The sequence below is a fragment of the Triticum dicoccoides genome, chromosome 5A (genome assembly GCF_002162155.2).
Source record: "Triticum dicoccoides isolate Atlit2015 ecotype Zavitan chromosome 5A, WEW_v2.0, whole genome shotgun sequence".
NCBI lineage: Eukaryota > Viridiplantae > Streptophyta > Magnoliopsida > Poales > Poaceae > Triticum > Triticum dicoccoides.
Genome location: NC_041388.1, coordinates 648087475 through 648101949, shown reverse-complemented (window position 1 = coordinate 648101949; position 14475 = coordinate 648087475). Strand labels below are relative to the sequence as shown.

The following is a 14475-nucleotide window of genomic DNA, read 5'->3' as shown; positions in this document are numbered from 1 at the left end:
AAAGGGAAGAGGGGAAGAAGGACAGGGGGGCGGTCCCCCTCCCCAATTTAGATTGGGCTTGGGGGGCGCGCCCCTCCTCTTGGCCGCCGCCTCCTCTCTTCCACTAAAGCCCATGAAGGTCCATTAACCCCCCGGGGGGGGGGGGTTCCGGTAACCCCCAGGTACTCCGGAAAATGCCCGAACCTATCCGAAACCTTTCCGATGTCCAAACATAACCTTCCAATATATCAATCTTCATGTCTCGACCATTTTGAGACTCCTCGTCATGTCCGTGATCACATATGGGACTCCGAACAACCTTCGATACATCAAATCACATAACTCACAATACATATCGTCATCGAACGTTAAGCGTGTGGACCCTAAGGGTTCGAGAACTATGTAGACATGACCGAGACTCATCTCTGGTCAATAACCAATAGTGGAACCTGGATGCTCATATTGGTTCCTACATATTCTACGAATATCTTTATCGGTCAAACCGCATAACAACATACGTTGTTCCCTTTGTCATCAGTATGTTACTTGCCCGAGATTCGATCGTCGGTATCATCATACCTAATTCAATCTCATCATCGGTAAGTCTCTTTACTTGTTTCGTAATGCATCATCCCGTAACTAACTCATTAGTCACATTGCTTGCAGGGCTCATAGTGATGTGCATTACCGAGAGGGCCCAGAGATACCTCTTCGACAATCGGAGTGACAAATCCTATTCTCGATCTATGCAACTCAACAAACACCATCGGAGACACCTGTAGAGCATCTTTATAATCACCCAGTTACGTTGTGACATTTGACAGCACACTAAGTGTTCCTCCGGTATTCGGGAGTTGCATAATCTCATAGTCATAGGTACATGTATAAGTTATGGAGAAAGCAATAGCAATAAACTAAACGATCATAGTGCTAAGCTAATGGATGGGTCTTGCCCATCACATTATTCTCTAATGATGTGACCCCGTTCATCAAATGACAACACATGTCTATGGTTAGGAAACTTAACCATCTTTGATTAACGAGCTAGTCTAGTAGAGGCATACTAGGGACACTCTGTTTGTCTATGTATTCACACATGTACTGAGTTTCCGGTTAATACATTTCTAGCATGAATAATAAACATTTATCATGATATAAGAAAATATAAATAACAACTTTATTATTGCCTCTAGGGCATATTTCCTTCAAAAAGAACTCCAGAATTTCCCCATTCGGCCTCACTGCATATCTCACTGATCGAACACAAGTCATTACCCACGAAGTCCATTTGTTGCAAAAACCAAACTTGGATAAAGCCCATTCTAGAAAATTCCATTCGACGCGATCATAGGCCTTGGTTAGGTCTAACTTATAAGCACAGTAAGTGTTTTGGGGGACTTTGCTCTGTTGGATCTTATAGAAACACTCAAAAGCAATGCTTGCATTGTCAGTTATCATCCTTCGCGGGATGAACGCGCTTTGACTTTCAGACACAAGCTCGTCTAGGAAAGGCTGCAACCGGTTGACAAGGCACTTGGAGATCACCTTGTAAATGACATTGCAGAGGCTTATTGGATGAAAATCTTTAAGGCACTCAGGCGAGTTACCTTTTAGGAATGAGAACGATGATCATGTCATTTATGACCTCAGGCATGACTCCATTCACAAAATATTCCTTCACAGCAGCAACAACATCATCCCGCATAAAAGACCAATTTCTTTGATAAAGACGAGCGGGAAAACCATCAACACCCGGTGCTTTTAATGGCCCAATTTGGAATAATGCATCACTAATTTCTTTCTCCGTAAACTCTCTGCATAGCTGATCATTCATCTCAGGAGTCACTTTGGCCTAAAAAAGGTTGAGTAAGGCTTCTGGGTTTAGATTGTTATCCGTCGTGTAAAGCTCATGGAAAAATTCAGTTGTCATACTCGCCAATTCATTTGCACCTTCAACCCAATTTCCTTCAGTACTGCGCAGCTTACTTATCTTATTTTTCTTTTGTCGCCAAGTTGCCTTTTGTTGGAAGTATTTTGTATTCTGTTCGCCCTCTCGAAGCCATCTAACCCTTAATCTTTGACACCATAGGATTTCCTCTCTATACAGGTATTCATCCAGCTCTAGAGACTTCCTATGAATCAGTTCGTCTCTCTGGGCGGAAGGAGTTCTGTCCCATAAGTTGGCGAGTTGTTTCCGAAGGAATTACACATGTCTGGTAATAGACCCAAATTTTTTACTGCTCCAACATTGAAGGCGCTTACTAAAAAAATGTCTGTAATGCATTCTGAAAAAAGGATATGCGCTGGAATATTCCAACAGAGACGAGGCACTGCAGGTAGATAGAGGAAATGGTAGGGGCCTAAGTGCAAAATGTGCCGCGCGGACCAGCTCGTCCACTTGGCATCCACTTGGCTGCATGTGATTGGTCCAGGACTAAACTTGGTCATGTGCTGCAAGTTTAAGGACTGCCCAATCCACTTTTGCAAATACAAGGACTAAACCATCACAATCACATGCTATGCAAGTACAAGGACCTGGGGTGCTATTACCTTCAGATAATGTGTACATGACGGTAGGGGATAGCTGAGCCATCTGCCCGACCATGGTGTGCCGCCGTGCACTCAACCTTGCCAGGCGCGACCCTGGTGTTAGCAAGTCCATTCTGGAAACCTCGTCACACCTCTCAACCTCTGTCCACCGCCCAAACCCCAACCTTCCCCTCTATAGTAGGTACCGCGGTTGCTCTCGATCTGCACCGGCGGCTACCAGGTGGAAGATCCTGGGCTTGAGTTCTTGCTCGATGTCGTACACTCCCCAACGGCCTCATTGTCTGGGTTGAATTGGGCCAGATTGCCAACCGTACCATCTCAACCATATAGTTGGCTCTACACCTATCTATACCCCTTCATCGCTTCGTAAAGGTTTGACCACTTTGAAATATGTTACCCTAAATTTGAGAAAGGCCCCCTCACATTTTCCCCACACCAAATCAAAGATTTCTTTAGAGATTCTTGAGAGATTTGCGAGAGAGTTCACCCAAACATAGATCTGCACCTCTCTCTTTTGACTAAAGCAATTTGTGATTTGAGAAACTTCTGAGCATTTCCCCTTTGTTCTTGCTCCTATTGGAGGTTGGAGACTCCTAGGCGGTAGGTGTCTTCGATGAGGATCAACTTATGATTTACCGCCAACAAGTTTGTCAAGGTTTGGAGCACTAAACTAATGACATGTCTGTGATGATACGTGTACGTTATAAAATATTTTTTTCATCCCTGTACATCCATGACGTTTTTATGACAGAATCAAGATAGTCATACTTTTTCCTTGTGCTCTCCATGTTTTCTAAAAAGGACAAAAATAAGTTGTTATATAATCCTTTATGTCTTACCAAAGTAATGATCACACTAAAAGACTATATGGTGGTTAAATTCAAATATCAAATTATGCAACATCTAGAAGACATCGCGTGTGCAGACAAAAGTCTCGTGTGGACTAGTGATAAGGAACTCCCATGAAGGATCACAACTATATGGTCCAACACACAGAAAAACGGTTTCCTTCTGCCACAACCATGTGAAGAATGTTTACCTTCAAACTGCTCTGTTGTACCATGGTGAGGGCAAAGTCAAGGATTGCAATCAAGAGCAATTGGGACGGGCCGACAAGAAAGCAAGGGTTTGGCTGCGACCTCGGGACTGGGCAGCAAGAAGATGATTATGTGGATCCAATTGGCTTTGAATCAGTCTCGGCAACAATGGTTCGAGAGCGAGAAAACCAGCATTGTTACAAGTAATGCTGAGAGAAGATTAGGAAGACATCTAGGTCTGCTAGACTGTGACCTAGAGGAGTAAATGAATCACATTTGAGGTGGAGACTCCTCACGAAGGGTTGATGTCTAGACTTCTGCTACGACCTGGAGTAAATTCAGTTGGTAAAAGTATTAATACCTTGATCTAGGGGTGCTGTTAAACTTTTCAATAAAATTAACGGTTGGATATTTTTATTTTTATGAGATTTTCTATATTTTTTGGTTAACCCGGCATTTACTTTTGGTATATAATATATTTATCATCTAAAAAGTCTACATAAGAGTATTTTCCTTGCAAAAATGAAGTGAACAAAAACACACACGTGGTGTTTAGGATACGCTGCTGTCTAACGACTATACAAGAATGAAAGTAACGAGAACGGATGTTTGGCTCTCGGCCTCCATGGAGGCCTTCTTTTTGAAAATTTCAAAATTGAAACTTCCTGGTTTCAAAAAATTCTGAAAAAATTATGCAAGTAAATAAAGATGTTATATATGTGTGTGTAAAATTTCAGGATGAAATCCGTTGAAATGCGACCTGTACAAAAAAGATAAATTCATGGCATGAGAGGATGAATAGTATAATGTGTTAAAAAGTTTCAGATTTTTCTTTTTTACACAGCTCTCATTTTAATGTATTTTGCTCTGAGAATTTACACACACGTGTGGTATGCCTCCATGTATATCTGTAATTTTTTTTAGAATTTTTTGAAACGTAAAAAATATGAATTTTGATGAATTTTAGAATTTTCAAAACGGAGCTCCATGGAGCTCGGCCTTCAAAGGCAATATTGGTGAAAGTAATATACTTGACTATTTTGACATTCATTAGCATACGGCATTTGTACTATTCCGATTATTCTAGAGGACCTCGCTTCCTTTTCATAAGACACGTATCCAATCTCATTTGTATGCGCATGATCAAGGAGAAAAACATTTCTCCCATGCACGGGAGGTCCTGTGCATGGGAGGGCCGTTCATTTTTCCTCGAGATTCGATGTTGTGCATTAATGCTTAGTTTGTCAGATCTTTCTCTGACCACATGCAAGCCTATGCTCCATCACCCCATGCTTTGTTATTTTATTTTCATGTTTAAAACTATTTTATCTTTTAAACCAAAAGTACCATTTATGATCCGTTTGCATATTTGTGTTTATGACGAGGAGAACTTTAAAACAAGATCACTTTTGAATTTGTTTCAGCATGTTCTAAAAATAATCAAATTTTAAACAGAATGAAACACTATTAAAAGTACACAAAACTATGAGATACTTTGTCAAACACTATTAAAGTTCATAGTTTTGTTTGAATAACTCACTGTTGAATTTTTATATCAAATTAATAAATTTGTATGAAACAAGTTTGAAGCTTGGTGGTTTACTTGTAAAAATATATATTTCATAAAAATAAAATCAATATTGGTCTTGTTTTAAAGATATTGTCGGAAAAAACACAATTGCGCAAACAGAATGTAAATCAAACTTTTATTTCAACATACATTATGTATCTATTTATTTGGATGAAACTTAGTGAGTAGAATAACATGTGAATGTATGCTAGATAAAAGAGAAAACATTATAGGTGATGTTAGTGGTCCCATATAGTGATAAGCAAGAAAGTGGATGCATGCACGAAAGATCCCGTACATAGTAGAAAATCTTTTCTCCATAATCCAGACTCTGACAACCATTTCTAAACTTTGTCCATGTAGAGAGATTGACCAATGACCATGCATGCATGTATTTGCCGTGCAGAATACGTACGGTGAAGCCAAGCTGCACACTCCTATATACGGGTGCTGACAGTTGGCAAAACCAATCTCAATGCCTCTTCCCCTTCTTCCACCTCTGATCTCTCTCTCTCTCTCCGCCCGTCGAGCAGCTAGCTCCACCAAGTAGCACCAACAGGATTTAGACCACATCAGAACACTCCCTCGCTGCATCCCTCCGTCCCGGCGTCTCCTCTCATGTCGCTTCCTTTCCTTCCAGCACCAGCCTTCCAACTTCCACGACAGAGTCTCTGCCATGCTCGTGTTCCATGGCCACCATTAGCACGAACTGCTCCGCCGTTGCCGTCGAAGGCGAGCCCGTGCAGAAGCCGACCAGGATCCGCAAGATACCAACACCGGGGGATACAGAGTCCACGAGGAAACGCCACAGGGAGGCGAGTGAATAGTATAAAACTACCACTTTTCGCATTAGGATTTCAAAAAACAACCGAAAATTTGTTTGTGACTGATACCTACCACTTTCGGCGTCGGCTGTCTCAAAAAACCTAAATCGCTGAGTGATTTGCAATTGATCATGATTATGACAATTGGGGCCCGCTCCTAATCAAACCGTTTGTTTGACCGTTTAGTTTGACTGTTAACTGACATGTGGGACCCACATGGCAGGGTCTCTTCCTCATATTTTAATATATATATTTTTCATTAAAAAGCAATCAGGTCCTTGTAAATATTTTATAAATGCACCTTGGTCCCTGCAAATATTTCAGAAAAGCAATCAGGTCCCTGCAAATATATTTTGAAAAGCAATCAGGCCCCTGCCATGGCTGTCTTCCAGATCGAGCTCCTCCGGCCGTGCTTGTCACTATTGCAGCCGTGCTGCGGGCGGGCCGCAGCAGGAGCATATCGGCGACCAGCTCATGTCCGTGATGCGGGAGCCGCGGGAGGAGCATCTCGGCGGCCAACTCCTGTCTCTGCTGCCACCACCCCACCGGGTGAGGGAGGAGCTCGGAGGAGGCCTCAGGCCGAGGTCGCTGGCTCTCCATCCATATCCATGGGCCACGCGCAGGGATCCGGCAGTGTGGATGGCGACGGAGGCGGCCGCCGCTGCCGGGGCTCCTTGGGTGGCCGTCTGGACCGCCGCGTCCAGGAGCTCACCGCCTCAGGGACGTCGTGGCCGCCGACAGGGTGGCATGCGAGGGTAGCGGGTCGCCGGGGGGTGGCACGCAAAGAGAGGGGAAATAGTCGCCGGCGAGGTGGGCAGGCAAGGGGAGGGGAGCGGGTCGCCGGTGAGGTGGACACGCGAGGGGAGGGGACAAGGTTGCCTGCGGGTCTGAAGAGAAGGGAGAGAGAGTACAAGGGGAGGAGAGAAGAAAAAAAGAAGCTGACTGTGGGCCCCACATGTTAACAAACGGTTTGTTTAGAAGTGGGTCTCAATTGTCATAATCGCGATCAATTGTAAAGCATTCGGCGATTTGGGTTTTTTAAGACAACCGAAGTCAAAAGTGATAGATATTAGTCACAAACAAATTTTCGGTAGTTTTTTGAAATCCTAACACGAAAAATGGTAATTTTATGCTATTCACTCCGGGGAGGCGGACGACCTTTCTTATTGACACCGCAAGTTATCTACGTCCTCGGACCGACGGCGAGCCCGTGCAGAAGTTGAGGAGAACAACCGCCGACGACGGAAAAAAAACAAGAGAGCGAAGTCATAGGTGGAAGAAAGCGAGGGTGCTTTGAGATCCGTTTGCCAGATGTCAGCAGGAAAGCGGGTCTCACGGGGGGGGTGTACGACCCAGGTCGTATAAGATTTTCTTCCGTTCTTCTAGCCACGCCACGGCCGGCAAGTCGACGAGCTAGCCAGCTCCTCATCTTCGCCATGGACGCCGGCTCCTCATCGTCGCCGCTCCGCATTGTGATCGTCCCGTGGCTCGCATTCGGCCACCTCCTCCCGTACCTGGAACTCTCCGAGCGGCTCGCCGAGCGGGGCCACCGCGTGTCCTACGTGTCCACGCCGCGCAACGTCGCCCGCCTCCCGCTCCCGCTGCGCCCCGCGGCGGCGCCGCGCGTGGACCTCGTCGCGCTCCCGCTCCCACGCGTTGACGGCCTCCCCGACGGCGCCGAGTCCACCAACGACGTGCCCGACGACGACCGCGAACTCCACTGGAAGGCCTTCGACGGCCTCGCCGCGCCGTTCGCGGAGTTCCTGGCCACCGCGTGCGCCGACGAGACCACGCGGCCTCACTGGATCATCGCCGACTCTTTCCACCACTGGGCAGCCGCCGCTGCCCTAGAGCACCAGGTGCCATGCGCGATGCTTCTCCCGACCGCTGCGTTGATCGCCACCTTGCCTGACCTGCCGGAGGAGCACCGTCGAGCACGTGATCTTCCCCGTTACGAGCAGGAGATGATGGACCCGGCTTACAACAACTATGGCATATCGGGTATGTCCATCATCCGGCGCTTTAACTTGACAAAAGACAGGTGCACCGTCGCGGCCATCCGGAGCTGCATCGAGTGGGAACCCGAGTCCTTCCCACTGGCGGCGACGCTCCTCGGCAAGCCGGTCGTTCCCCTCGGCCTTCTCCCGCCGTCACCCAAGGGAGCTCGCCGTGCCGCTGCCAAAGGAGCAGAGCATGCCACCGTGCGGTGGCTGGACGCGCAACCTTCCGACTCCGTTGTTTACGTCGCCCTAGGAAGCGAGGTGCCGCTGCGCGTGGAGCAGGTGCACGAACTGGCCTTCGGGCTGGAGCTCGCCGGGACGCGCTTCCTCTGGGCCCTGAGAAAGCCCAGCGGCGCCGCTGTACACGACGAGGACGGCGTGGACATGCTTCCTCCGGATTTCCAAGAGCGCACTCGCGGCCAGGGGCTGGTGACCAGGGGATGGGTTCCTCAGGTGAGAATCCTGGCGCACGCCGCCCGGCCGCCGTGGGCGGGTTCCTGACGCACTGCGGCCGGAACTCGCTGATCGAGGGCCTCATGTTCGGGCACCCGCTTGTCATGCTGCCCATCTTCGGCGACCAAGGGCCCAACGCCCGGCAAATGGAGGCGAAGAAGGTGGGGTTGCAGGTGGCGAGGAATGAGGACGACGGGTCGTTTGACCGCCACAGCGTCGCGACAGCACTCCGGGCCGTCATGGTTGACGAAGAGGCCAGGAGGGGCTTCGTGGCAGGTGCAGCGAAGATGCAGGCCGTAGTAGCCGATACGGAACTCCACGATAGATACATCGACGAATTTGTCCAGCACCTCAGATCTTACGCCGCTTCAAGTGCAAACTGATGGCAGCTTCATTTTCAGTGCTGCCGCCTCGAACTCCACCTCCAGCTTGGCTCTTACTTCATGAAAAATAAGAAAATAAATCGTGTGTCTCATCCCTTTCTGCTTTACTACAGCTATTGTATCTTTGACCTTTAGATTTTTATATTTTCAAAAGTTAATCTTCAGAGCCGAGTTACATACAGTACTCACTCCGTTCTTCTAACTTGTTTCTGAATCACATGTATGTATGTATATGTTTGTTCGCTTATTTTAGTCTCTCTGTAGTGTATATTAAAATTGTCAAAACATCCTATAATAGTGAATGGAGGGGGTAGATTTTCGGCAGAGATGTTAGGGCATCTCCAACTTGTGACTCTAAATACACACATACATCCAGAGGTAGTGTGTCACCCAATGCGGCCCCCCAACGTAGTCCGCTTCCGCCCCCTCTCCCATAGTTGCCACACATTTATGCCGACTGATGGCGCTCCAGAGCACTAGCACTGTATTCATGCTGGCCCAGAGCGAACGTGACCTTACACGGGAGCTGGCATTGAAGCAGCACGCCTATCGGGAGCACTGCTGGCGCCGTGTCATGTTCCCCCTATTTGTTCAATGCCGTTGAGGCATGACTAGACGAGACAAAGGGACTATCTACCGCATTCAAACCGGTTGCTCCGACCGAGAAACCAACTCTGGTGCCTAACACACTGCACCACTTGTCCTGACCGGCACCTGCTATTTAAGCGTAGCCTTGCGCGACACCATCCGCACCACAAACACATCCTCCTCCAGTCCTCCTTGCACCACCTCTGCCATGACTGCGAGCTCTTGGGCAATATGGAATAGCCTCTCAACGAAGAAGAAGCACGAGGTGGAAGGCCTTGCAGTCGGCTAGCAGGGCCGTCATGCGCAGCAGACAGAGGCAGGCCTGCCGGCGAGCTCGCCGGAGGTGAGCGACGACGACCCGACGATAGAGGACGCCTCCAATGACGAGCCGGAGCCCCTGCCCGTGCCTGTCCATGCTGGCTTGACCATGAAGCAGGCGCATGCGCACTTCGACGCCATCAAATGTGAGACTACTCTATGTTTAGTAAATATGATTTTCTTCAAAATTTTTGGACCTAATTTAGAGAGAATTCCTTATTTGGCCCTTTCTTAAATTTTACTTCCCTTTTTGGCCCAAAATTTTCTGTTCTTTCCTTTTTGACACTCAAACTTTATTTTATTCCCTATGTGACACTTCCATCAGTTTTGGCCACTAACAGTGTTAAGTCTGAACTAAAAAGACTGTTTTACCCCTAGTGTAGTTTGTGATCAGATTATTTACATACAAACACATGAATGATGTGATATGTTTTGTGGTGTTGAATAAACTAGATGATTCCTTGCACGTTACTGGGGAAATTTTCATCATGGTAGAAATTAAATTCAACAAAATTATATGATTTAATATTCAACAATTTTATGTGGTTCAAATATTCAATAGTAATAATAGACCTAAAAATAGTAAAAACGAGGTTTCTTTGCGAGGAAAGAAAGAAAGTTCAGTATAAGCAACAATTTCACATATTATTCTTATGTACAACAATTAGGTTTGTAGCTAATCTTGTCTGATATGCATGCATCTCTTAACTAGATAGCGTCCATTGGATACGTACCTAGGTTAATTAGAGGAAAAAACTAATCATGCTTCGTACCTAGGTTAATTAGAGGAAAAAACTAAGCATGCTTGCCTGATGCGTACGTGCGCATACCAGCGATGACATGCACATACGCGTAACGGCACTGGCATGCATGCACGCGCTGTGCTCTCGCTGATGAGGCTGACGGAAGACGTCGAGCTGGAGATCCTGGCGCGCGCGCCCGACTTTGCCGACCTCTTACGGTGCGCCGCCGCTGGCCGAAGGGTGGCTGCCACTGCTACTCCCTCTTCGGAAGCGGCGCCATGGTGCGGAAGGTTCGCGGGTTTCGAGCATCGTCGATGCGTCGGGATGGCCGTCTGCAGCTTGCTCTCCGGCAGTATGTGCTCAACGACTGGAATGCATGGAGTTAATTGAAAGACACTACCACATTTCGGCACGTCGTAACGAATCAGTACCAATAGTTATTTTTTTTGTCATTCAGTGCCAACTCCAAACCTAAGTGTTGCAAAACGGTCTGACAGCCGTATAATAACGTATTGACGGTGTATCCTGATGTGGCATTTTTTGCAGAAAACCCCCTTGCTTTACAAGTAATCACGTAAAACGAAGGAAAATTTACGCACTAGCAGGAATCGAACCTGCGACCTCTTGTTCGGAGGCTGGTCGCGCAAGCCAGCACGCCATGCGATGATGTTTGAGGCGACTTTCTTTTTATACTAGACGACGAGCGGTGGGCCGGCTGTTGGGCCCAACGAGGCCAGCACACTGAGTTACTTTTTTTTTATCAGGGTGTAAATACATTTTTTTTACATAAACTTATTAGTATTCGTATAAGTGTCAAGCACCCAAATTTTATGCGTCTTCACTCAGGACGACATGCATGCACACTTATTATTTATTCTCATTATATTTTTCAAATGCGCAACTATTAAAAAAATTATATGCCCAGCACACAGTTTTTTTAGTTACTTGTATATTGATTGTATTATTTTAAATGCACAGTTACTTAAAAAACTAACAACATGTCTGAAAAATTATTTTGAGAAATGCTGAACATTTTTTGCAATGCAAGAGTTTTTTTACACAATAATTTTCATACATGCTGAACATCTTTTTGAAATACACATTGTCAAAACAATTCATCATATATAAATGTTCACCATATAAATTAGAAAGAATTCACAACGCATTATTTAAAATGTTCATCATATCTTAAGAAAATTGTTCAACATATATTACAAAAATGTTCAATTTGTATTCAAAATATGTTCAACATACATTACCAAAAGTTCATTATATTTTAAAAATACCGTTTGTAAAGAAAAGTTCATCATGCATTACAAAGTGTTGACTATGCGCAGAAAAAGTCTTCAGCATACACTAAAAAAAGGTTCATACGTATTTGAGAACATATTCATCATATATTTAAGCCTACCTTAAAAAAATGTTCAGTAAGTGTGTTAAAAATCCAGTAGAAAAACCAACCCAGTGAAAGAAAACAAAAGAAAAGAAGAAAAAACTAAAAATAAGCCAAAAACAGAAAAGAAAAAAAAAGCGTAAGCAAGAAATCTGGGCAACGAACAAGCCGGGCATGCGGGCTAGTAAAACGCGAAACGAAAAAAATAAAGTGCTGGCCTCGCTGGGCCTAACCAGACGGCCCAGCGTTGCTGTGCTGTATAAATAAAGTGGCGCCTGTCTTCTATCACCAGCGTCGCTCGGCTGTAGTGGCTAGCGCGCGAAGGCGGGGTGCATTAGGTCGCAGGTTCGGCATTTATATTATTAAGTATAGAATAAGGGTCTTTTCTGCAAAAAAACATGCCACGTCAGCACCTGGCAGGTGGGTCCGACTGTCAGATACACGGTCAATACGTTATTATACGGCTGTCAGACCGTTTTGCAACACTTAGACTTAGAGTTGGCACTGCATGGCAAAAAAAAAAATGACTATTGGTATTGATTCGTTACGATGTGCCGAAGTGTGGTAATGCTTTGCAATTAACTCGAATGCGTCCAGTTAGAAGTGCTCGTACATACTAGTACTACTAGCTAGTAAACGTTCAAGCAAAGGATCGATTAGGGATTCAGCAAGCCAGCTCTGTATTACGGTGCGTGCATCGTCCAGAGCTTGGTTCATCGTTTCTATCGTCGTCAGTTCATGGTCGCACCTCGTCATCAAAAAGTGTATTGCGTGAGCGCGCTGACGTGCATGTGGGAGATATAGTGAGTGTGGTTGACTTCGTCGAACATCATCTAGGAGCAGCATCGACGCGCACGAGCACATGGCAAGCTCCAGCGACACAAGAGCGGTGCTACTGCTAGCGACATGACAGGTAGCACTCTCGATGCCGGAAGCAGCAATTCGGTGCCCGAGCGCATATGCTCCCGAAATCGCTGGCGTCAATTCCTCGCTCGGGATCCGAGAAAAGCGGGCTGACACTTGTGAAAGAAATCGTGGAAACAGAGGAATACGCCGATATACAGGGCGGAACAGTTGTGCTACGGTGGGCCCAGGCCGTATCGGTGGGACGGCGGGGTCGGGTGGGCTTTCTGGTCCGTGGACCAGATCGTTAGGAACGAAACTGAGCCCTGGATCAGATAAGACGCACGTCACGTTAGGGAAGAGACGGGCGAAGCGGCGGCCCCGAACGAGCTGGTTCTTTCTGAAACCCTCGTCATGCGGCCGATTCGCCCAACCCAGGGCTATCTCTTTTTTGATCTTCCACTTTGAAGGCCATTTGCGGCGGCGCCCATTGTCCCCCCGGCGAGGAAGGAAAAAAAATGGAAGATTCTGGCCTGGAGTTCCTTCTAGACGCCATTGACAGGTTAGTTGATGCAGATCCGACAATGTTCTTTCTTATAATCTGAGATCTGCCATTTTTCTGTGAAAGATAGTTGACGACGGGCCATGTCGTTGTCCGTTCTGCCGGCCGGCTTTCAGGTTTCCGTTGCGGGAGGAGTTCGCCGACAACCTAAGCACCCAGATCCGGCTCCCTTGCCTTGTTGCCGCGGAACGAGGAGGACCTGGGCATCCCAGCGGACTCAAATGCAAATTCTAGTTGTAGCCAACAGCTCGGCGGCGAGAGCCATGGCGGACAGCGTGGAGATGTTCGTCGGCGGAAAGATGCTTCTGCGACAAGCTCTGCCCAGTCAACTGACATAGTGAACCTTGGACAAAAAGGTGAGAATCAGCGCCCTGCCTTTTTGCCTTTCTGTGCTTGATACGAGTGCAGGAATGGTAGGAAAAAAAGTTCAGTCCTAACGATTAGAGCAAATATAAATTGAAATATCTGTTCCTGAAAGCTATGCAGGTCGTGCGGACGGGCAACGCGAGTGCCGAAGCATTTGAACACACGATAAGCACCATTGGCAGCGAAGATGGGTGGTTTAGGTTTTGAAGACCATAATGAGAGACTCGAACTGGGTAGATTGGTTTACTATGTTGGTGCTGATAATGGTAAGCAAGATAACAGTGATGGAGTGCCCTTCAAGGCCTAGCGCCTCCTGATAAGCAACAAGGGGTCGGCAGGCCAACAAATGGCAGCGAAAAGGCGGCTTACGAGGGTCTGAGCAAGTGGAGAAGATTCTGTAGCATATGTCTTTGAGAGGGACATAAGCGCACTACCTGCCTGGACAGAGACGATGCTCCGAAGAAACCAGGGAAGCCTGGCAAATGCAAAAACCGTGGCATGGAAGGAAAACGCCGGATGGCATGCACAATGCCGCTTGGAGTTGCTGAAAATGAGTTGCAGAAATATGAAATCTACTATTTAAAATGTTTGTTATCGAGGATTTTCTAGTGTGTTTAAGTAAGCATTTGCTACACGCTTGTTCCTCTTGTGGTTAGAGACATGACAGTTGTATAACAAAAACAGAATTCATTGGTCACACATGATATTCATTAATTTCTAATAGGCAAATGCATTGTCCTAGAGGAAACATGCTTAGAGGTTGACTGGTTGAGAGTGCCACTCTTCAGTACAAACGCCCCTGCCAGGGAATGATAATACAAACTAGAGTACGTGGAGGAGTTTTTTTTTTTTTTTTTGCAAGCTAA

The 14475-nt window shown here is 46.5% G+C and overlaps 1 long non-coding RNA gene and 1 pseudogene across 1 annotated transcript; both read left to right on the top strand.

Annotated features, from left to right (window-relative positions):
* Positions 1 to 7393: 7393 nt before the first annotated feature.
* Positions 7394 to 8796, top strand: LOC119298265 (annotated as a pseudogene).
* A 4263-nt stretch (positions 8797 to 13059) lies between these two features.
* On the top strand, positions 13060 to 14231 carry LOC119298264. The gene is made up of 3 exons (XR_005145830.1): positions 13060 to 13243; positions 13360 to 13599; positions 13722 to 14231. It is a non-coding gene; the product is annotated as an uncharacterized LOC119298264 (long non-coding RNA).
* Positions 14232 to 14475: the final 244 nt, after the last annotated feature.